Source organism: Hemiscyllium ocellatum, chromosome X (genome assembly GCF_020745735.1).
Source record: "Hemiscyllium ocellatum isolate sHemOce1 chromosome X, sHemOce1.pat.X.cur, whole genome shotgun sequence".
Classification (NCBI taxonomy): domain Eukaryota; kingdom Metazoa; phylum Chordata; class Chondrichthyes; order Orectolobiformes; family Hemiscylliidae; genus Hemiscyllium; species Hemiscyllium ocellatum.
In genome coordinates this window covers 6,468,533-6,494,009 of record NC_083453.1, presented here as the reverse complement: position 1 = coordinate 6,494,009, position 25,477 = coordinate 6,468,533, and positions in this window count along the sequence as shown.

Genomic DNA, 25,477 nt, shown 5'->3' with positions numbered 1-25,477 from the left:
GTCGTCATTTATATTAAAGTCTATGATAGTTTAAATGAGGAAAACAAAGGAATAAGTTAAAGGTTTAACAGTCTTTGATGGGTCCTCTCCCTATCTCACTCTCTGGGGAGGTCTCAGCTGTCTGTTCTCAACATCGCTGGTGCTGCTGGAACATGTGCCTTGGGAACATGTCCAGGCAGAATTCACTCACACGCTGAGCCAGGACATAATCATAAGCTGCCGAGAGACCAACCCCCACACAGCCAGCGAGAGACCACTCTGAGACCCAGCGAGAGACCAGGCTGGGACCCACCATGAGCCATTGAGAGACCAGGCTGGGACCCACCATGAGCCATTGAGAGACCAGGCTGGGACCCACCACGAGCCACCGAGAGACCAGGCCGGGACCCACCACGAGCCACCGAGAGACCAGGCCGGGACCCACCACGAGCCACTGAGAGACCAGGCCGGGACCCACCACGAGCCGCTGAGAGACCAGGCCGGGACCCACCACGAGCCGCTGAGAGACCAGGCCGGGACCCACCACGAGCCGCTGAGAGACCAGGCCGGGACCCACCACGAGCCGCTGAGAGACCAGGCCGGGACCCACCACGAGCCGCTGAGAGACAAGGCATGGACGCTCTACGAGCTGCCGAGAGACCAGGCCGGGACCCACCACGAGCCGCTGAGAGACAAGGCATGGACGCTCTACGAGCTGCCGAGAGACCAGGCCGGGACCCACCATGAGCCACTGAGAGACCAGGCCGGGACCCACCAGGAGCCACTGAGAGACAAGGCCGGGACCCACCACGAGCCGCTGAGAGACAAGGCATGGACGCTCTACGAGCTGCCGAGAGACCAGGCCGGGACCCACCAGGAGCCACTGAGAGACCAGGCCGGGACCCACCAGGAGCCACTGAGAGACCAGGCCGGGACCCACCAGGAGCCACTGAGAGACAAGGCTGGGACCCACCACGAGCCACTGAGAGACAAGGCTGGAACCCACCATGATCCACTGAGAGACCAGGCTGGGACCCACCATGATCCACTGAGAGACAAGGCTGGAACCCACCACGAGCCACTGAGAGACCAGGTTAGGACCCACCATGATCTGCCGAGAGACCAGGCCAGGACTTGCCATGAGCCGCCGAGAGACCCGACTGGGACCCACCACGAGTCGCCGAGAGACCCGACTGGGACCCACCACGAGTCGCCGAGAGACCCGACTGGGACCCACCACGAGTCGCCGAGAGACCCGACTGGGACCCACCACGAGTCGCCGAGAGACCCGACTGGGACCCACCACGAGTCGCCGAGAGACCCGACTGGGACCCACCACGAGTCGCCGAGAGACCCGACTGGGACCCACCACGAGTCGCCGAGAGACCCGACTGGGACCCACCACGAGTCGCCGAGAGACCCGACTGGGACCCACCACGAGTCGCCGAGAGACCCGACTGGGACCCACCACGAGTCGCCGAGAGACCCGACTGGGACCCACCACGAGTCGCCGAGAGACCCGACTGGGACCCACCACGAGTCGCCGAGAGACCCGACTGGGACCCACCACGAGTCGCCGAGAGACCCGACTGGGACCCACCACGAGTCGCCGAGAGACCCGACTGGGACCCACCACGAGTCGCCGAGAGACCCGACTGGGACCCACCACGAGTCGCCGAGAGACCCGACTGGGACCCACCACGAGTCGCCGAGAGACCCGACTGGGACCCACCACGAGTCGCCGAGAGACCCGACTGGGACCCACCACGAGTCGCCGAGAGACCCGACTGGGACCCACCACGAGTCGCCGAGAGACCCGACTGGGACCCACCACGAGTCGCCGAGAGACCCGACTGGGACCCACCACGAGTCGCCGAGAGACCCGGCTGGGACCCACCACGAGTCGCCGAGAGACCCGGCTGGGACCCACCACGAGTCGCCGAGAGACCAGGCTGGGACCCACCACGAGTCGCCGAGAGACCAGGCTGGGACCCACCACGAGTCGCCGAGAGACCAGGCTGGGACCCACCACGAGTCGCCGAGAGACCAGGCTGGGACCCACCACGAGTCGCCGAGAGACCAGGCTGGGACCCACCACGAGTCGCCGAGAGACCAGGCTGGGACCCACCACGAGTCGCCGAGAGACCAGGCTGGGACCCACCACGAGTCGCCGAGAGACCCGACTGGGACCCACCACGAGTCGCCGAGAGACCAGGCTGGGACCCACCACGAGTCGCCGAGAGACCAGGCTGGGACCCACCACGAGTCGCCGAGAGACCAGGCTGGGACCCACCACGAGTCGCCGAGAGACCAGGCTGGGACCCACCACGAGTCGCCGAGAGACCAGGCTGGGACCCACCACGAGTCGCCGAGAGACCAGGCTGGGACCCACCACGAGTCGCCGAGAGACCAGGCTGGGACCCACCACGAGTCGCCGAGAGACCAGGCTGGGACCCACCACGAGTCGCCGAGAGACCAGGCTGGGACCCACCACGAGTCGCCGAGAGACCAGGCTGGGACCCACCACGAGTCGCCGAGAGACCAGGCTGGGACCCACCACGAGTCGCCGAGAGACCAGGCTGGGACCCACGATGATCTGCCGAGAGACCAGGCTGGGACCCACCACGAGTCGCCGAGAGACCAGGCTGGGACCCACCATGAGCCGCCGAGAGATAAGGCCGGGACTCGCTACGAGCCGCCGAGAGACCAGGCCGGGACTCGCTACGAGCTGCCGAGAGACCAGGCCGGGACCCAGCATGAGCCACTGAGAGACCAGGCCGGGACCCAGCATGAGCCGCCAAGAGACCAGGCTAGGACCCACTATGAGCCGCCAAGAGACCAGGCTAGGACCCACTATGAGCCACTGAGGCGCCAGGCCGGGACCCACCATGAGCCGTCGAGAGACCAGGCCGGGACCCACCATGTGTCGCCGAGAGACCAGGCTGGGACCCACGATGATCTGCCGAGAGACCAGGCTGGGACCCACCATGAGCCACTGAGAGACCAGGCTGGGACCCACCATGAGCCACTGAGAGACCAGGCCGGGACCCACGATGATCTGCCGAGATACCAGGCCGGAACCCACCATGAGCCGCTGAGAGACCAGGCCGGGACCTACCATGTGCCAGCGAGAGACCAGGCCGGGACCCACCACAGAATAAGCAGCTCCAAAATAAACCCTCCATCTGAAAAGATAAGCAGATTTTGAATCCGCGAGTGGCACATCACATTGTGAGGTTGTGCTAACATCGGTTTTATCGCAATACCTTCCCCTTTCTCCTTAACCGTGCAGCTTTCTGAGGTTGAACAAGCTGAGTTGCCAATTTAGACATTTCACTTCTGGGTCATCACTGTCCCCTTTGAAATTTCCGGAGTGATGTCACTATCTCCAAAATGCTTCCCGACTGAAACATTGATCCCTTGACTGGCTTCATTCCCTCGGATTAGCTCCAGTACTGCCTCCTCATCTACTGGGACTATCTATGTTGCTTCATCAGGTTGACACCTCATCTACTGGGACTATCTGGCAAAGAAAACCTCTCCTGGGTGCACTTTAAAAATTCCACCCTGTCTAATCCTTTCACACTCAGGCAACCCCAGTTCATGTTAGCAAATTTGAAATCCCCTGTAACTACTGAGTCATAGAGTCATAGAGATGTACAGCACGGAAACAGACCCTTCGGTCCAACCCGTCCATGCTGACCAGATATCCCAATCCAATCTAGTCCCACCTGCCAGCACCCGGCCCATATCCCTCCAAACCCTTCCTATTCATATACCCATCCAAATGCCTCTTAAATGTTGTAATTGTCCCAGCCTCCACCACATCCTCTGGCAGCTCATTTATACACGTACCACCCTCTGGGTGAAAACGTTGCCCCTCAGGTTCCTTTTATATCTTTCCCCTCTCACCCTAAACCTATGCCCTCTAGTTCTGGATTCCCCCACCCCAAGGAAAAGACTTTGTCTATTTACCCCATCCATGCCCCTCATAATTTTGTAAACCTCTATAAGGTCACCCCTCAGCCTCCGACGCTCCAGGGAAAACAGCCCCAGCCTGTTCAGCCTCTCCCTGTAGCTCAAACCCTCCAACCCTGGCAACATCCTTGTAAATCTTTTCTGAACCCTTTCAACAAGATCTTTCTGAGAGGAGGGAGACCAGAATTGCACACAATATTCCGCTGTTTTGCTCACGCCGCTGTGATTTCCTGGCATTTCTGCCCCTCCAACTGTTGGGGGCGCCGGTCGTGTAAGCCCAGCAAAGTGATAACCTCTTTTTTTTAAAAAAGATTTCCATGCTCTACCCAGAATGCCTCATTTGAAGACCCTTTTAGCACGCCCTCCCTCATTAGTGCAATCTCCTTTATCAATAACACAGTACTGCCCACCCCTCTCGCATCCCTCCCTACATCTGCCTGGAATATTGATGCGGTCTTCTTTACAACGGGGAGACTGGACACCTACTCGCAGAGCGCTTCAGAGAACATCTCTGGGACACCCACACCAATCAATCCTACCGCCCCATGGCCGAACATTTCAACTCCCCTTCCCACTCTGCCGAGGACATGCAGGTCCTGGGCCTCCCCCATCGCCACTCCCTCACCACCCGACGCCTGCAGGAAGAACACCTTCTGCCTTGGGACCCTTCAACTCCATAGCATCAATGTGGACTTCACCAGTTTCCTCATTTCCCCTCCCCCCACTTTACCCCAGTTCCAAACTTCCAGCTCAGCACCATCCTGATGACCTGTCCTGCCTGTCCCTCTTCCTTCCTATCTATCCACTCCACCCTCCTCTCCGACCTATCACCTTTACCCTCACCTCCATCCACTTAATGCACTCTCAGCTACCTTCTGCCCAGCCCCACCCCCTCCCATTTATCTCTCCACCCCTGAGGCTCCCAGCCTCATTCCTGATGAAGGGCTTTTGCCCGAAATGTCAATTTTCCTGCAGCTCGGATGCTGCCTGATGTGCTGTGCTTTTCCAGCACCATTCTAATCTTGACTGTAATCTCCAGCATCTGCAGTACCCACTTTCGCCTGGAATATTGAGCTGGCTAACTGTCTTGCTCTCCCCCTGGGCTCTGTCGCCACCTATCCACCCACTGCTTTCCCATTGCCTGTCATCAGCCTCGACGCCATCTTTTTTTCTCACTACTGAAGAAAGCTCACTAGATTCGAAACCATTCACTCTGCTTTCTCTCTCCACAGATGCTGCCAGAACTGGCGAGTTTCTTCCAGAAATTTCTTTCCTTTGCGTTTCAGATCTTCAGCGACCGAAGTTCGTTGTTTTGCGTTGAGGCCAAAGCTGACAGCTGTGATGCAGGGCCATTGGGAGAGAGCCCATGTGGACCGTCCATTTGACACCCTTGGGTGAGGATTGTTGCGAATGTTCCAGCCTTATCATTTACTGGGCTCTCCCCCCCCCCCCCACCCCCCCGTTTATTATCGATGACGATATCTGTGGAGCCTCCTGCCCCCAGTAAGTTTTTTAATTACCCACCACCATTCATGGCATAGAGTCCCCGTGATGTGGGAAACAGACCATTCAGCCCCTCAAGTCCATACTCCAAAGAGTATCCCACCCAGACACACCCCATCTCTGTCACCCTGCACATTTCTGGGCACTATGGGGCAGTTTACTATGCCCAATCCACCCCTAGCCTGCACACCCCTGGGCACTATGGGACAATTTAGCACGGCCAATCCACCCTAACCTGTACATCCCTGGGCACTATGGGACAATTTAGCACGGCCAATCCACCCTAACCTGTACATCCCTGGACACTATGGGACAATTTAGCATGGCCAATCCACCCTAACCTGCACATCCCTGGGCACTATAGGGCAGTTTACCATGGCCAATCCACCCTAACCTGCACTTCCTTGGGCACTATGGGACAATGTAGCATGGCCAATCCACCCTAACCTGCACATCCCTGGGCACTATGGGACAATTTAGCATGGCCAATCCACCCTAACCTGCACACCCCTGGGCACTATAGGGCAGTTTACCATGGCCAATTCACCCTAACCTGCACTTCCTTGGGCACTATGGGACAAGTTAGCACGGCCAATCCACCCTAACCTGCACATGTTTGGATTGGGAGGAAACTGGAGCACCCAGAGGTATCCCACGCAGACCCTGGGGAGAATGTGCAAACCCCACGCAGTTGCCTGGAATCGAACCTGTGTCCCTGGCGCTGTGAGACAATGGTGCTAGCACTAGCCACCATGCTGCCCTCTTTTTGGTGAAATTCCCATACCATTTCTGTATTCTATCTTTACTAGGTCAATCTTTCTCATTTTTTTTTCCCACTCATTTGTGGGCTTTGGCATTTATTATGCATCCCTAATTGTCCTCGGGGGGGGGGGGGGGCTGCTTTCTTGAAGTACTGCAGTCCAGGGTAGGGTACAACGCTGTGAGGGAGGGGATCATCTTTGGAATGGACTTTCTTCTCATTCATTGGATCGCTCTCATAGTTCTTCAAATCACCCCCACAGCTGTAATGTGCAGTAATTCAAACCATAGCAAATGACAGAGCTCACATCTTGCAGTTTGACAATATTTCACTCATACAAGTCTTGGCTGGTTCCACAAACCTTATTTTTACGTTAATTGCATGCAATTAAAACAGCATTTTAGTCATCTGACGTTTGAACCCTTCCATGGGTTTGCTCGTCTGATTGCTTTTTGTACTTGCAACCTTTGGTTCAGCTAAATTTTCTGACCACATTTCAAAGGATAATCTAAAATGGAAAATATTTGCAAGTTCAAGGGGCTGGCTGAGCCTCCGGCACATGTGGGGAAATGTATTTCCATTCCCCGCAGTGCTCCAGTAGCCCCTCTCTATAAACATACGTCAACTTGTTGAAAGCAGAAAATGTTTGAGAGAGGGGAAGACAGACAGAACTCTCGAAGAATATGAAAAAAGCAAGAAAGAACGCAAACAAGGAATTAGGAAGGCTAAAAGGGGCCTTGACGTGACTTTCAAAAACAGGATTAAGGAAAATCCCGAGGCTTTTTATACATATGTTAGGAGCAAGAAGGTAGCTAGGGAAAGAATAGGTCCACTCCAAGGTAAGGGAAGAAATTTACGCATAGGGTCAGAGGAAGTGGGTGAGGTTGTTACTTTGCATTGATATTCACGAAAAAGAAGGATTTAGGGGGTGGTGAGTCTAGAGAGGGGTATGATGACATTCCAGGGCATGCTGATATAAAAAAGGAGGTGGTGTTGGGTGTTTTGAAAAGCATTAAGGTGAGTGAGTCCCCAGGACCTGATGAGAGCTATCCCAGAATGCTCAGGGAGGAAACTGCTAGGACCTTGCACCAGATCTTTGGACCCTCTTTCAGGTGCCAGAGGACTGGCGAATAGCTAATGTTGTTCCTTCGTTTAACAGGAAAGTCGTGCGCCTGTGAGCCTTTGGCCACTGGGAGGGAAATGTTTGGAGAAGATTCTTAGGGATAGGATGTACAGAGGAAACTCAATTATTCAGCATTCGGTTATCCGAATATCGGATTATCCGGCAAGATCGTGAGGTCCCGATAACTATGTTATCCGGCATTCAATTATCCAGAATTCGATTAACCGAGTAAAACACTGCCCACCTGTGTCCTTCGGATAATCGAGGCTCCTCTGTCTTCACATTTGGGAAAACGTGGACATGTCAGTTTTAGCATTTTGGGTCAAGTGACCCTTCCTCAGAACTGACCCAAAACATTAACTTTGATTTCTCTGCACAGATGCTACCAGACCTGCTGAGCTTTTCCAGCAATTCCTGGTTCTGATTTACAGCATCCGCAGTTCTTTTGGTTTTAGAGGGCCTCTGAGCGATAGGCAGAAAGGCTTTGTGCAGGGGAGGCTGTGTCTCACACAAACCTGATGGAGTTTGTTTCAGGAAGTGACAAAGTGGATCAACAAGGGCAGGCCGGTGGATGGTGTCGACGTGGACTTTAGCAAGGCCTTTGACAAGGTCCCTCACGGCAGACCTGACACAGAAGGTGAAGTCCCATGGCATCCACGGTGAGCTGGAACGATGGACAACAAACTAGCTTGGTCAGGGAAGACCGAGAGTAGCAATGGAAGGGTGTTTTTCTGACTGGAGATCTGTGTCCAGTGGTGTTCTGCAGGGAGCAGTGCTGGGTCTGCTGCTGTTTGTAATATGTATGAATGCGTTGGAGGAGACTCCAGGCAGTTTGATTATATGTACAGATTAGAATCCCTATAGTGTGGGAACAGGCCCTTTGACCCAAGTCCACGCCAACCTTCTGAAAGGTAACCCACCCAGACCCATTCCCCTAACTAATGCACCTAACCTGCACATCCCTGGACACTAGGGGACAATTTAGCATGGCCAATCCACCCTAACCTACACATCCCTGGGCACTATGGGACAATTTAGCATGGCCAATCCACCCTAACCTGCACATCCCTGGGTACTATGGGACAATTTAGCACGGCCAATCCACCCTAACCTGCACATCCCTGGGCACTATGGGACAATTTAGCATGGCCAATCCACTCTAACCTACACATCCCTGGGCACTATGGGACAATTTAGCATGGCCAATCCACCCTAACCTGCACATCCCTGGACACTATGGGACAATTTAGCATGGCCAATCCACCCTAACCTGCACATCCCTGGGCACTATGGGACAATTTAGCATAGCCAATCCACTCAACCTGCACATGTTTGGACTATGAGTGGAAACCAGAGCAAACCCACACAGACACAGGGAGAGTGTGTAGACTCCACACAGACAGTTGCTCTGAGGGTGAAATGGAACCCAGGCTGAGGTAGCAGTGCTAACCACTGAAACACCGTGCTATCCCTAGAGCTTAGCAAGTTCGCAGACAACACAAAGACTGGGCGAGCTGTGGATAGTAAGGAGGATTGCCAGAGGGTATAGCAGAATATAGGAGCAAATTATTGCAGATGCTGGGATCTGTACTGAAAACAGCAAGCACTGGCGATCACAGGCAGTGTCCATGGAGAGGGAGCAAGCTAACGTTTCCAGTCTAGACCACTCTTTATCAGAGCTGACATGGGGAGGGAACAGCATTTATGCATGATCCCGTCTCCTCCACACTTCACGTCAGCTCTAACACTTTGCGTTAGCTTGCTGTCTCCCCGTGAACGCTGCCTACCGTGCTGTGATCTCCAGCACTTGCTGTTTTCAGTACAGCCGGATAGAGATACAAAGTTAAAAATCACACAACACCAGGTTATAGTCCAACAGGTTTAATTGGAAGCACACTAGCTTTCGGAGCGTCGCTCCTTCATCAGGTGGTAGTGGAGGGCTCAATCCTAACACAGAATTTATGGCAAAAACTTGCAGTGTGATGTAACTGAAATTATACATCGAAAAATTGATTGTCTGTTAAGCCTTTCATCTGTTAGAATACAGTGATAGTTACATTTCTTTCATGTGTAAATCACGAAATCTTTTTTTTTAAAAAGTTGCATTCTCGGGTTAACTGTTAACACTGGTGATAGCTAGACAATATGTTGAAGGTGTTTGGCCCCCTGTGTTCTCTGTCTATGCCATGATGTTTCGATTGATTCTAATCTAAAAAGTGAGATAACGGAGTTTTACATAAATTCATGCAGTTTTTCAGCTCAGAGTTCTACATGAATGTATGCCCGGCTCTCAGGACAACCCCATACAACCCTGTCACGGTGAATGCTGCAAGACGTGTCAGATTGTGGACATAGATACCACTATTACCCATGGGGACACCTCCCACCTTGTACATGGCAGGTACTCATGTGACTCAGCCAACACTGTCTATCTTACACGTTGCAGGCAAGGATGCCCGGAGGCATGGTACATTGGGGAAACCGAGCAAAGGCTACAGTGACAGATGAATGGACACTGCACAACAATCAACAGACAGGAGGGTTCTCTCCCAGTTGGGGACCACTTCAGTGGTCCAGGACCTTCAGGTGACTATCCTCCAAGGTGGACTTCGGGACAGGCAGCAGAGGAAAGTGGCTGAGCAGAGGCTGATAGCTAAGTTCGGTATCCATAGGGAGGGCCTCAACCGGGACCTTGGGTTCATGTCACATTACAGGTGATCACCATTGCACTACACACACTCACACACTCACACACTCACACACTCACACACTCACACACTCACACACTCTCACACTCTCACACTCTCACACTCTCACACTCTCACACTCTCACACTCTCACACACAGGTACACACAGACAGACGCACACACACTCCCACACTCTCACATGCACTCCCTCACAGACTTAAGACACTCTGCACTCACTACACACACACATACACTTTCTCACACTCACAACCCCCACCCCAGACAGACACACACAGACACACAGACCCACATGTACACACATAATTTGTGGGGTGAATTTGTGGGGTCATAGACAGAGAACACAGGGGGCTAACACCTTCAACATATTGTCTAGCTATCACCATTGTTAACAGCTAACCCGAGAATGCAACTTTAAAAAGAAGGGTTTTGTGATTTACACATGAAAGAAATGTAACTATCACTGTATTCTAACAGATGAAAGGCTTAACAGACAATCAATTTTTCAATGTATAATTTCAGTTACATCGCACTGTAATTTTTGTTATAAATTCTGTGTTAGGATCGAGCCCTCCACAACCACCTGATGAAGGAGCGTCCCTCCGAAAGCTAGTGTGCTTCCAATTAAACCTGTTGGACTATAACCTGGTGTTGCGTGATTTTTAAGTTTGTACACCCCAGTCCAACACCGGCATCTCCAAATCAGGATAGAGATAGGCTGGAGACTTGGGCGGAGAAACTGCAGCTGGAGATTAAATTGGATAAGTGCGAGGTGATGTAATGCAGGAGGGACGTATACAGTAAATGACAGAACTCTTGGCAGCATCAACATATAGAGGGATCTAGGCGTACAGGTCTACAGCTCCATTAATGTGGCAACCGAAGTGGATAAGGTGGTCAAGAAGGCATATACCATGCTTGGCTTTGTCAGTCAGGGTACACGGTATAAAAATTGGCAAGTCATGTTGTAGCTGTATAGACCATTTGGAATACCGTACAGTATATAATATATAGTATATTGTGTACTATAATATAGTATAGTATAATTCTGATCACCACACTCCCAGAAGGGTATGGAGGTTTTGGAGAGGGGTACTGAAATGGTTTACCAGGATGTTGCCTGGTTTGGAGGGCATTATCTATGAGGAGAGAGTGAACAAACTTAGTTTGATTTCACTTCAGCATTGAAGGATAAGTGGCAACCTGATAAATTACAAAATTACCCGAGGCAGAGTCCTTTTCCCAGGGGAGAAAAGTCAATTAGTAGGGACATAGGTTTCCGGTAAAAGGGGGTAAGTTTAAAGGAGACATGAGAGGCATGGTTTTATACAGAGAGTGGGAAGTGTCTGGAATGTGCTCTCCAGGGATGGTCCAGAGACAGATACAGTAGCGATGTTTAAGAGGCATCTTGACATGAATAGGCAGAGAATAGAGGGGTACAGTTCACATCGAGGCAAAAGGTTATTCTTTAAGAAAGACATCATGTGTTGGCACAGTCTTGGTGGGCCGAAGGGCCTGTTCCGTTGTTTAGTTTTCTCTTAGAGCAAACTCTGACGTCCAGAGATACTTGAAACTATCGGAGGGATGTTGGGAAACATGACAAGGTTCAGAAAAGATTTACAAGGATGTTGTCAGGGTTGGAGGGTCTGAGCTGCAGGGAGAGGCTGAACAGGCTGGGGCTGTTTTCCCTGGAGCGTCGGAGGCTGAGGGGTGACATTATAGAGGTTTACACAATTATGAGGGGTATGGATAGGGTAAATAGACAAAGTCTTTTTCCTGGGGTTGGGGAGTCCAGAACTAGAGGGCAGAGGTTTAGGGTGAGAGGGGAAAGATATAAAAGAGACTTGAGAGGTAAACATTTTCACACAGACGGTGGTATGTGTATGGAATGAGCTGCCAGAGGATGTGGTGGAGGCTGGTACAATTACAACATTTAAAAGGCATCTGGATGGGTATATGAATAGGAAGGGTTTGGAGGGATATGGGCCGGGTGCTGGCAGGTGGGACTAGATTGGGTTGGGATATCTGGTCAGCATGGAGGAGTTGGGCCGAAGGGTCTGTTTCTGTGCTGTACATCTCTATAAGACTTTGCTGTACTGTTCCTTATTCTTTTCCTCAAAACTCGTATACCGCATTTTTCAAACTTGCATCATAAGAGCGCAAACATTTTCAGAACAGTGAAATGCTGTTTCCTGAAAAACTCCATCGCTTTGTGAGTAATTTGACCCCCAGCTACCTTAATTCCTACATTAATCCTGCAACCCTTTCTCCTTCAGAAAGGCAACAAAGTGTCCCTTGAACCTATTTACGCTGACCACGATGATATCCTTCAAGTAAAAGCAAAGTATTGTGGGTAATGGTGGTCTGAACTTAAAACAGAAAGCAGGTCTGTGGAGAGAGAAACTAACCTTAACATTTTGAGTCTGGTGTGACTCCTCTTCAGAACTGAAGGGGGCTGGGATACAATGATTGTTTAAGCTGTTGACAAAGAGGGGAGGAGGGATGAGTTGAAAAGATGGCGAGGGAAAAAGACAGAGAGAGTATGAATGGGCAGAGAGGGATGGTAGTCATTCAATAAACAGCTAATAGTTGGTGGAGCTGGCAGGATTAACAGAGGATGATCCTTTGAATACAAAGGCTGGTGGGGTTGGGAGGGGGTGGATACAGTCACCTTGCCCGTTCACCCTCACATCCGCTTCCTGCAAGGATTCCATCCCGTTCTCCCGTTTTCTCCATCTCCATCGCATCGCATTCCAATGAGGAGGCCTTCCATAAGGCTGCGGCGACATTTCCTCCTTTTTCCTCCATCAAGGGTTCCCCTCCACGTGGTTATCTCAGCCCCCAGCCGAAGTTTTCGGTATCCGCACTTTCCAGCCTTCCTAAATTCAGTGGAGTTCAGAGCATGAACACACTCCTGCGGACAGATAACCAGGTCTGACCTACAAAGAATGAAACTGGAAAGCAACAACACCCCCAGACTCTGTGGACTACCTAAAGTACACAAACCAGACATCCCACTCAGACCCATAGTATCACTACCAGGGACACCAACACACAGACTGGCTAAAGAGCTACAGCAGAAACTGAAACACCTGATCAGCGGATCCAGACACTCCATACAGTCAACACAGGAATTCTTGGACATCATCAGAAATATACACATAGACAAGGAAGAAACCATGGTCTCGTTCGATGTAATGGCACTGTTCATCTCTATTGGCAAAACCCTAGCCAGAGAAACAATATCCAATCTGCTGGACATACGTAACAGACAACAGGACGCTGAACCTATTAACAAAGACAGCATACTTAAACTACTGGACCTGTGCCTCACAACACACTTCACATTCAACAACCAGATATGTGAACAAATCAACGGAACACCCATGGGCTCACCGATCTCCGGACTCAGAGCAGAAGCAGTAATACAAAGGTTAGAAAAAACAGTTTTAACGCAATTACAACCCAAACTCTGGGTCAGATACGTGGACGACACATTTGTAATCATTAAAAACACAGACGTAGAGAACACACACCGGATCATCAATGTCACACTCACAGGAATCCGATCGGAGAATTCACCACGAAGGTATACAGGAAAGCCACACACACAGACCAAGTCCTGAACTATGAAAGCAACCACCCCAACACACACAAACGAAGTTGCATCAGGACATTATTCAAAAGGGCCACAACACACTGCAGCACACCTGAACTACAAAAAGAGGAAGAAGAACACCTATACAAGGTATTCACCAAAAACGGATACCCGCGCAATTTCATCAACAGATGCCTTAGAGAAAGACAACACAATGAGGACATGCCACAACCCAAAGGACTGGCCACACTCCCATACATCAGGAGCATTTCTGAACTGACAGCCAGACTGCTGCGACCACTAGGACTCATAACAGCACACAAACCAACAGCCACCCTCAGACAACAACTCACCAGGACAAAGGACCCGATACCCAGCATGAGCAAAACCAACGTAGTGTACAAAATCCCATGCAAGGCCTGCACAAAACACTACATAGGACAAACAGGAAGACAGCTAACAACCTGCATCCATGAACACCAACTAGCCACGAAACGACACGACCAGCTATCCCTAGTAGCCATACATTCAGATGACAAACAACGCGAATTCGATTGGGACAACACCACTATTATAGGCCAGGCCAAACAGAGAACAGCCAGGGAATTCCTAGAGGCATGGCACTCATCCACAAATTCTATCAACAGACACATCGACCTAGACCCTATATACCGGCCACTGCAGCGGACAGCAACTGACAACCGGAAGCGGCAGATTCAAGCCAGTATAAATGCCGGAGGAATCAGCACCGAAGCGCTTCACAGGAGGCTCCCAAGCACTGAAGATGTCACCTAGAAAGGGGACGAAACGTTTGCAAGAAAAACTCCCAGCACGGCGAACAGAATCACAACAACGGGCACCCGAGCTACAAATCTTCTCACAAACTTTGAACACTCCTGCCTTGTGATGAAACACCCCCCACCCCCCAACCCCCGGCCCACCACTATCTTGGCTGCATGGGTTCACTTTGCTCAGAGCTCACATGTTTTAAAGCAGCATGGTGGCTCAGTGGTTAGCACTGCAGCCTCACTGCACCAGGGACCCGGGTTCAATTCCAGCCGTGGACGACTGTCTGTGTGGAGTTTGCACATTCACCCCGTGTCTGCGTGGGTTTCCTCCAGGTGTTCCGGTTTCCTCCCACAATCCAAAGATGTGCAGATCAGGGTGGATTGGCCATGCTATATTGTCCCATAGTGTCCAGGGATGTGTAGGTTAGGATGGATTAGCCATGCTAAATTGTCCCATAGTGCCCAGGAATGTGCACGTTAGGGTGGATTGGCCATGCTAAATTGTCCCATAGTGTCCAGGGATGTGTAGGTTAGGGTGGATTGGCCATGCTAAATTGTCCCATAGTGCCCAGGGATGTGTAGGTTAGGGTGGATTGGCCATGCTAAATTGTCCCATAGTGCCCAGGGATGTGCAGGTTAGGGTGGATTGGCCATGCTAAATTGTCCCATAGTGTCCAGGGATGTGCAGGTTAGGATGGGATTGGCCATGCTAAATTTTCCCATAGTGCCCAGGGATGTGCAGGTTAGGGTGGATTGGCCATGCTAAATTGTCCCATAGTGTCCATGGATGTGCAGGTTAGGGTGGATTGGCCATGCTAAATTGTCCCATAGTGTCCAGGGATGTGCAGGTTAGGGTGGGATTGGCCATGCTAAATTGTCCCATAGTGCCCTACGATGTGCAGGTTAGGGTGGATTGGCCATGCTAAATTGTCCCATAGTGTCCAGGGATGTGCAGGTTAGGGTGGATTGGCCATGCTAAATTGTCCCATAGTGCCCAGGGATGTGCGGGTTAGGGTGGACTGGTCATGCTAAATTGTCCCATAGTGCCCAGGGATGTGCAGGTTAGGGTGGATTGGCCGCGCTAAATTGTCCCATAGTGTTCAGGGATGTGTAGGTTAGGGTGGATTGGTCATGCTAAATTGTCCCATAGTGTCCGGGGATGTGCAGGTTAGGGTGGATTGGCCATGCTACATTGTCCCATAGTGTCCGGGGATGTGCAGGTTAGGGTGGATTGGCCATGCTAAATTGTCCCATAGTGCCCTACGATGTGCAGGTTAGAGTGGATTGGCCATGCTAAATTGTCCCATAGTGTCCAGGGATGTGCAGGTTAGGGTGGATTGGCCATGGGTAATTGTCCCATAGTGCCCAGGGATGTGCACGTTAGGGTGGATTGGCCATGCTAAATTGTCCCATAGTGTCCTGGGATGTGCAGGTTAGGGTGGATTGGCCCTGCTAAATTGTCCCATAGTGTCCAGGAATGTGCAGGTTAGGGTGGATTGGCCATGCTAAATTGTCCCATAGTGTCCAGGGATGTGCAGGTTAGGGTGGATTGCCCATGCTAAATTGTCCCATAGTGCCCAGGGATGTGTAAGTCAGGTGCATTAGTCAAGGGGAAATGTAGAGTGAATAGTAGGGGAATGGGTCTGGGTGGGTTTCTCTTCAGAGGGTTGGTGTGTACTTGTTGGGCCAAATGGCCTGTCTCCACACTGTAGGGTTTCTTCTGTCACACTTAGTATTAAGAGTTACTTTGTATGAATGTTATCCCTCTGTTACCCTTTTGCCATTTTCTCTGGGCACCCTCACCAACTGTTCCATTCTCTCATTCTAGAGAGTAAGGCGGGTCAAGTTGGGGACTGGTTAGGGTCAGCAGTCACAGTATGGTCATGCTTAGGTTAACTATGGAAAAGGATGAGACGCATTGCATTGACTTTAAGAGGTTAGATTAGATTACTTACAGTGTGGAAACAGGCCCATCAGCCCAACCAGTCCACACCGACCCTCCGAAGAGTAGCCCACCCAGACCCATTTCCCTCTGACTAATGCACCGAACACGATGGGCAATTTAGCATGGCCAATTCACCCGACCTGTGGGAGGAAACAAGAGCACCTGAAGGAAACCCACGCAGACACGGGGAGAATGTGGAAACTCTACACAGACAGTCACCCGAGACTGGAATCGAACCTGGGTCCCTAGTGCTGTGAGGCAGCAGTGCTGACCACTGAGCCACCATTACACCAACCTCAATTCCTCAGATAATGGCTCTTCAGTATTTTTCTAATTGGAATCCAAATTTCTTTGCAATTTGCATCAGGTTGAGACTGGGGGGGTCGGGGGGGGGGGCGCGGTGATGGGGGTGAGTGATTGGGCTGGGGTGGGAGAAGTGGCTTCTGATCTGTGCGGTACTGGCACCAGTCCTCAGGAAGGTCGTAACTGTATCGTTGGATCGGTCTACATGGAACTGTGCTGTGTTAGGGTTAGGGTAGGGTGAGGCTTAGGGTGAAGGCTTGGATTCGGGTTAGGGTTAGGGCTTGAGTTAGGGTTAGCGTAGGGTTAGGCTTAGGGTTACGGTTAGGGCTAGAGTTAGGGTTTGGTTTTTTGAATGAACTATGTAACAAGCGAAGTTGACAGGGTATTAAAATGAACAAAGTGTGATGGTGGTTGTTGGGAATAAGCTTGCGCAGTTGTAGGAAGTTAAGTGGTCATGTCAATGCAAGTGAAGAAAATGGAATTGCAGTTTATTGTCACTGGTATTTATAGAACATAGAAGAACATAGAAAACATACAGCACGGAACAGACCCTTTGGCCCACGATGTTGTGCTGAGGGTTAATCCTAACATAAAATAAAATAACTTTACCTACGCACCCCTCAACTCACTGCTATCCATGTGCATGTCCAGCAGTCGCTTAAATGTCCCCAATGCCTCTGCTTCTACCACCACCGCTGGCAACGCATTCCATGCATTCATAACTCTCTGCGTAAAGAACCTACCTCTGACGTCCCTTTTATATCTTCCTCCTAATATCTTCAAACTATGGCTTCTCGTACCAGTCAACCCTGCCCTGGGGAAAAGTCTCTGGCTATTGACTCTATTCCACTCATTACCTTGTATACCTCTCGATCAGGTCTCCTCTCTTCCTCCTTCTCTTCAGAGAGAAAAGTCTAAGCTTATTCAGCCTCTCCACATAAGGTAAGCCCTCCAGTCCAGGCAGCATCCTGGTAAACCTTCTTTGCACCCTCTCCAAAGCTTCCGTATCTTTCCTATAGTAGGGTGACCAGAACAGGACACAACATTCCAAGTGTGGTCTCACCAGGGACTTGTAGAGCTGTAGAAGAACCTTGTGGCTCTTAAATTCGATCCCCCTGTTAGTGAAAGCCAAAACACCACATGCTTTCTTAACAACCCTATCCACTTGGGAGGCAACTTTGAGGGATCTATGTACTTGCCCACCCAGATCCCTCTGTCCCTCCACATTGCCAAGAATCCTGTCTTTACTCCTATATTCAGCATTCGAGTTCGATCTTCCAAAATGCATCACTTCGCATTTATCCAGGTTGAAGTCTATCTGCCATTTCTCAGCCCAGCTCTGCGTCCTGTCTATGTCACGCTGCAGCCTGCAGTAGCCCTCGATATTATCAATGGCACCTCAAACCTTTGTGTCATCTGCAAATTTACTAACCCACCCCTTAAGCTCCTCATCAAAGTCATTTACAAAAACTACAAAGAGCAGAGACCTAAGAACAGAGCCCTGCAGGACCCCACTCAACACTGACCTCCAGGCAGAATACTTTCCATCTACAACCACTCTCTGCCTTCTGTCAGCCAACCAATTCTGAATCCAGACGGCCAAATCTCCCTGTATCCCATACCTCCTGACTTGATGAAAATACTTTGAGAATATATGCATCACCACGATTCAGTGGCTTTTTAATTTCACATTGTAAGAAGTAATTGAGGTAAAATGAGGTCAAAATTCACCTTTTGTTCCCTCCCTGGCTCCTGGGTTTCTGGAGTGGCTTTGGAACACCATCCCTGTGCTGCCCTTGAGACCTCCAAAGCAAGGATACCTGGACCGGATCCACCCCACTGCCATTGCCAAAACCGTTACCAAAGCCACATCGCAACGAGGAACCAACCAGAACCACCATGTTGCCACTGCTCTAGCCACTGCTGATACCGCTGCCTGCAGGAATGGACCCGACCCACCAATGCTGAAGCCTTTGATAGAGCCACAGCCACTCTGGCCATGAGGAACAGTCATCTGGACCCACCTTGCTGCAGTCACTGCAGAAGGCCCTCGTAAACACCTTCTTCCACCATCACGGCAGAAAAGCAACGGTCAACTCTGATACCAAAGAGAAACGAAAAAGTCAAACAATTAAAAACAAAACAAAGCAGCTGGCCAGGAGAGTGGGAGGGTACAGGCAGAGAGCTCGGACACTTGCTATCCTGCCAAAAGGCTCTTCAACACCAGGGGTGAGCAGTATGTGGGCACAGATTGCAGGTGTTGGCCATTGACCAGGTCAGCAGCTGGCAATTGGTTCCAGCAAGTCTGGGAGAGAGCTTGGCAGGAAATGGCCAGTGTCTTGAACTGGGCTTTGGACCGCGTCTTCTGACAGAGGGAGCTTAGGCTGTTGAAAGTAGAGCATGCAGCTTTGAACATTCTCTGCCTAACCTCCCATCCTCGGCCATTGGAAACTCAGAGAGTAGACGCTGAGTTGTATGTCTTCCTGACTTCCTCTGAGTGAGCTGCAAAGGTGGCATTGATTGACATCTTCAGAAAAATCAACCAAGTAACGATTGTGTTTGCCTGTGCAACAAAGCATTTGGAAAATCTGCTCATGGGGCTGAAACATAAACATCAATTTGTTGTCTAATTTTGCGCTGCTAAGTGACTGTACTGTTAATACATTCCTAAGCATTTCATTTAAGCTGCAGACATTTGTCAAGAATTGATTATTTGCAGAGTTTGAATTTGCTTGTTCAAAAAATCTGTTCAAAAGTAGCCATGGGGGTTGATTTTGATAGTCTTTGAAGGTTATTAATTTTTCTGTGCTAAAAATGCAGAGGTAGAAATACTGTTCTAGTTCAGGTGTCTGTCTTTGTGTTGTTACAAAGTCTGGATTCAGCTAAGCCAAATTCTCTGGCATCCCCTGGGCTCTTTCCCCTGCTAGCAGTCTCCCATGTTGGAATTTTATCAAAAGTCTTGCTGACGTCCCAGTAGAGTATGGTACATGTATTGCCCTCATCTACACTCCTGGTTACCGTGATAAAAATTCAATCAAGTTGGTCAGACGTGATGTCCCTTTAACCTCCCTGATTAATCCCTGCCCCATCAAAGGCAGATTAATTCTGTCCCTCAGCATTGCTTCCAATATTTTCCTAACATTAAGATTAGACTGACTGGCCTGTAGATTCCTGGTTTATCCCTTCCTCCCTTCTTGAATAAAAAGTACCGCATTGGCTGTCCCCCAGTCCTCTGGTACCTCTCCTGTGCCCGGGGAAGAATTGGAAATGATTGCCAATGTCCCTGCTATTTTATCCCTGCTTCACTCAGCAGCCTGGGATGTATTTCTCCAGGTGCTGAGGAAGGAGATGTGGATGTGGTAGCGAGTCTGTTTGAGAACGTGGCTGAAGAGCTTCTGTGCAGAGGAGATGACCTGGGGGGTGCAGTGAGAGAGAGACTCACTGAAATCCTTGTAGAGGGAGGAAGAGAGCTTCTTCAAGGAAGGCATCCTTGCAAGAGGATTCGCAGTAGGTTAAAATCTTCGAGTAAAAAGTGAGGTCTGCAGATGCTGGAGATCAGAGCTGAAAATGTGTTGCTGGTTAAAGCACAGCAGGTCAGGCAGCATCCAAGGAACAGGAAATTCGACGTTTCGGGCCAGAGCGCCTTCAGATTTATCTACATTTAAGCCTACCAAACTACTCAGAACCTCCTCGCTGCCTATGCTAATGTTGTAAACTATATCGGAGTCCTTCTCCCTGATTTCTACACTCACATCAACCTTTTCACTCGTCAACACTGATACAAAGTAATTTCGAACCGTTCCTATATCTGCTGGTTCCACATACAAATTACCACAGTGGTCCATAACGGGCCCTACTCTTTCACTCATTATCCTTTTGTTCTCAAAGTAGTTCAAAAATAGATGAAGAGTTTCCTTTATTTTACCTGCCATTATTCTTCCCAGCCCCTTTTTGCTCGCCTACCTTTCTTGTTATATTCCTCCTTGCACATCCTAGCCTCCTTGAGAGCGTTTGCTGATCTGAAAGGACTTGAAAAGAAGACAATCGCTAATCAGGGGAGTCAGAAGAAGCAAAAAGGATCCTGATGGAGCTTCCAGCTGGCAAGTCCCTGGGCTCTTACGGACTTCATCCTGGGGCCTTACAGAAGGTGTGGCTAATGAGCTAGTGGATGCGGTTGGTGTTGATTTCCCAACGTGTGGTAGATCCAGTGCACCTTCTACACTCGCGAACGGAGTGGCTAAATTCCACCCCAACTCCATTTGCAAATTTGCCAATGACAGCACCGCTGTAGGTCAGATCTTAAACAACAATGTGCCATAACATGAGAACTAGGAGCAGGAGTAGGCCGTCTGGCCCATCGAGCCTGATCCACCATTCAACAAGATCATGGCTGATCTTTTCATGGACTCAGCTCCACTTACCTATGCCCTTAATTCCTTTACTGTTCAAAAAAGACCCATCTTAGCTTTAAAGATGTTTACTGAAGTAGAGTCAGCCACTTCCCTGGGCAGGGAATGTCACAGATTAACGATCCTCTGAGTGAAGAAGTTCCTTCTCAATCCAGTTCTCAATCTGTTCCCCGTAATGTTAAGGCTATGCCCTCTTGTCATAGTTTCATCCACCAGTGGAAATAGCCTCTCTGCTTCTATCCTATTTATTCCCTTCATAAACTTATATGTTTCTCTAAGATCCCTCTTCATTTCTCTAAATTCCAATGAATATAATCCCAGTCTACTCTGTCTCTCCTCATAAGCCAACCCCCTCAACTCCGGAATCGACCCAGTGCACCCCCTCCAGTGCCAGTCCATCCTTTCTCAAGTACGGAGACCAAAACTGTACACAGTACTCCAGGTGTGGCCTCACCAGGGCCCTGTGCAACTACAACATGACCTCCCTGCTTTTAAACTCCGTCCCTTGAGCAATGAAGGACAAAATTCCGTTTGCCTTCCTAATTCCCTGTTGTACCTGCAGACCAACCCTCTGTGATTCAGGCGCAAGGACACCCAGCTCCCTCTGCACAGCAACATGCTGCCATTTCTTACCGTTCCTTTTTACTGTTACTCCCACCAAAATGGATGACTTCACATTTCTGAACATTGTACTCCATCTGTCAGACCCTTGCCCAGAGACAGAGGACAGTGCTGAGTGGCACAGTGAAAAGGCAACAATCTCGCCATCAACATCAGCAAAATGAAAGAGCTGGTCAGGAAGCAAAGTGGAGGGCAGACCCCTGTCTGTGACAATGGAGCTGAGGGGGAGGTGATCGAGAGTATCAAGTTCCTGGGAGTGATGATCACCCACAATCTGTCCTGCTCCACCCACATTGACGCAAGGGACAAGAAAGCACAACAATGCCTCTACTTCCTCAGGAGGCTAAGGAAATTTGGCATGTCCAGAAGGACTCTCGCACGTTTTTGTGGATGCTTTATAGAAAGCATCCTATCTTGGTACAGCAACTGCTCTGCACAAGACTGTAAGAAACTATGGGGAGTTGTGAACACACAGCCCAGTCCATCGCACAAACCAGCCTTTTGACTCCATCAACAGTTCCCACTGCCTCAGGGAAACAGTCAGCATCATCAAAGACCCCTCCCCATCCCAGTGATACTCCCTCCCACCCTCTTCCATTGGGGCAGAAGATACAAAAGTTTGAAAGCACCTGCAAACAGATTCAAGAACAGCTTCTTCCCTGCTGCTAGCAGGCTGTGAAATGGAGCTCTGAAATGGTCATTCGGATCTCTCTCTCTCTCTCTCTCTGTGCACCTTTTCTGTGACTGTAACACTGTAGTCTCACTCTGTTCTGCTACCCTGTTGCACTTTGTATGATATGGTCTGCTTGTATAGCACACAAAACAACACTGTTCACTGTATCGCGGTATATGTGACAGTAATAAATCAGACTCAAATATAACAACTCTGATGAAGAAGAAAACCACAAGCTACAGGCTAATTAGCTCGATGTTTCTTGTGTTAGAATTAATCATTAAGGCAGTTGTAGTGGGCATTTAAAAAGATTTAAAGCAATTTGGAAGAGTGAACATGGTTTTGGAAAAGCCAGCCACGTTTCACCAATTGGCTAGTGTTCAACGGAGGAGTGATATGAGCTGTACATAAGGGGAAGCTGTACATAAGGGGAAGCTGTATATAAGGGGAAGATGCCAGAGGATGCACAACAGAAGCTCATGGAGTCTGGGGGGAGGTAGCATATTTGTGTGAACATACATAGAACAGTACAGCACAGGCCCTTCAGCCCACCATGTCTGTGCTGACCATGGTGCTATTCTGCATGAATCCCATCTGTTCTGTACTCCCTTCCAGCTCACATGTCTGTCTCAATGACTCTTAAACATTGCTATCATATTAACTTCAACCATCTCCCTTACATTCCAGGCCTCTACTCCCCTCTGTCCAAATCAACTTCCCTCACATACCTCCCTTAAAGGTTTGGGAGAAGATTTGTAGCTCGGATGCTCGTTGTTGTGGTTCTGTTCGCCGAGCTAGGAATGTGTGTTGCAGACGTTTCGTCCCCTGTCTAGGTGACATCCTCAGTGCTTGGGAGCCTCCTGTGAAGCGCTTCTGTGATCTTTCCTCTGGCATTTGTAGTGGTTTGTCTCTGCTGCTTCCAGTTGTCAGTTCCAGCTGACCGCTGTGGTGGCCGGTATATCCTTAGTAGCCACACACGCAGATGACAAACAACATGAATTCGACTGGGACAACACTACTATTATAGGAAAAGCCAAACAGAGAACAGCCAGGGAATTCCTAGAGGCATGGCACTCATCCACAGATTCAATCAATAAGCACATCGACCTGGACCCAATATACCAACCACTGCAGCGGACAGCTGGAACTGACACCCGGAAGCGGCAGATTCAAACCATTACAAATGCCGGAGGAAAGATCACAGAAGCGTTTTACAGGAGGCTCCCAAACACTGAGGATGTCACCCAGACAGGGGACAAAACGTCTGCAACACATTCCCAGCTCTAAGCCTATGCCCTCTAATATTTGACATGCTTTTGAATATCAATATATTCCCTCCCTAATCTTCCTGTCATCCACAGCCTTCTTCTTGGTGAGGGCTGATTCATTAAGGACCTCACCCACTTCCTCTGGCTCCACACAGAAATTCTCTCCTTTGCCCTCGAGTGGGCCTACCCTTCCCTTAGCATCCATTTGCTCCTAATGTACATATAAAATGCCTTGGGATTCTCGTTATTCTACATGCCAAGGGCATTTCACGGCCCCGTTTACCACCTCACCCTCCCGCCCACCCCCTGGGAAGAACCCAGCAACCAAAGCAGTATCAGGAGGTGGAACCCCTTTAAATTTCTCACAGGCCTCATCTGATTCCACTTCCCTCAACTTTACAGCTGCTTCCTTTCTCTTTTTGACTAAGCTTTCAATATCTCTTGTCATCCAGGGTTCACGAACCTTGCCATCCTTATCTTTCATCCTCACAGGAACCTGCTGGTCCTGAACTCTGATCACCTGGCCTTTAAAAGGCTCCCACATGGCAGCTACAGATTCACTTAGGGTGTAGGTTTGCTCGCTGAGCTGTAGGTTTGATATCCAGATGTTTCATTACCTGGCTCGGTAACATCATCAGTGGGGACCTCCAAGTGAAGCGAAGCTGTTGTCTCCTGCTTTCTATTTATATCTTTCTCCTGGATGGGGTTCCTGGGGTTTGTGGTGATGTCATTTCCTGTTCGTTTTCTGAGGGGTTGATAGATGGCAACTCGATCTATGTGTTGTTTATGGCGTTGTGGTTGGAGTGCCAGGCCTCTAGGAATTCTCTGGCTTAGCCTGTCCCAGGATAGATGTGTTGTCCCAGTTGAAATGGTGGTTTCTAACATCCGTGTGTAGGGCTATGAGGGAGAGCTGGTCGTGTCTTTTTGTGGCTAGCTGGTGTTCATGTATCCTGGTGGCTAACTTTCTTCCTGTTTGTCCTATGTAATGTTTGTGGCAGTCCTTGCATGGAATTTTGTACATGACATTAGTTTTGTCCATGGGTTGTACTGGGTCTCTTAAGTTTGTTAGTTTATGTTTGAGAGTGTTGGTGGGTTTATGTGCTACTCGGATTCCGAGGGGTCTCAGTAGTCTGGCTGTCATTTCTGAAACTTCTTTGATGTATGGTAAGGTGGTTATGTTTCTGGCTGTGTTTGGTCTGCTTGTCTTGAGGAATCTGTGCACCGTATTTTTTTGAGTATCCATTCTCCTTGAATACGTTGTATAGATGGATCTCCTCTGTTTTCCGACCACAACCCCTCAGAAAACGAACAGGAAATGACATCACCACAAACCCCAGGAACCCCATCCAGGAGAAAGATATCAATAGAGAGCAGGAGAGACAACAGCTTCGCTTCACTTGGAGGTCCCCACTGATGATGTTACCGAGCCAGGTAATGAAACATCTAGATATCAAACCGACAGCTCAGCGAGCAAACCCAGACCCTAACCCTCAATCTACACCAACCTTGCAAAAATATGGACTCACCCTCAAACAGCCTCTCCCCCCAACCTAATTTGTCCAGTTTCTGTCGAATACTGTTTTAATTAGCCTTCCCTCAATTTAGCATTTTCACCTGAGGACCACTTTTATCCATTACTATACTGCGATCACTATTCCCAAAACGTTGCTCCACTGTAGCTTCGACCGCCTGGCCAGGCTTATTCCCCAATACAAGATCTAGTGCAGCCCCTTCCCTGGTTTCATTCTGCCCCCATCTCAGCCCCTGGCACTAAGGGAGGCCCAATCAATATTGAGGAAGTTAGAATCACCCACTATAACAAC